Source organism: Cavia porcellus, unplaced genomic scaffold, assembly GCF_034190915.1.
Source record: "Cavia porcellus strain 051 isolate PalLab524CR breed Dunkin Hartley unplaced genomic scaffold, mCavPor4.1 scaffold_17, whole genome shotgun sequence".
Lineage (NCBI taxonomy): Eukaryota > Metazoa > Chordata > Mammalia > Rodentia > Caviidae > Cavia > Cavia porcellus.
In genome coordinates this window covers 45,619,403-45,619,610 of record NW_026947500.1, presented here as the reverse complement: position 1 = coordinate 45,619,610, position 208 = coordinate 45,619,403, and positions in this window count along the sequence as shown.

Genomic DNA, 208 nt, shown 5'->3' with positions numbered 1-208 from the left:
CCTACAGCCTGGTGTCCCTCAATGCCACCAATGCCTTTGTGGGGGCTGGGCTGGGCTGGGTAGGGCTGGGCAGGGCAGGGCAGGCCCAGCCCCCTGCACCCCAGGGATGTGGGGCACTGCCTGCCCTTGCCATCAGGGAGTCTTCATCCCCAGCAGGCCTGGGTAGCAATCAAGGGGGCTGAGCCATGCAGCCTCCAGGGCATAGAGT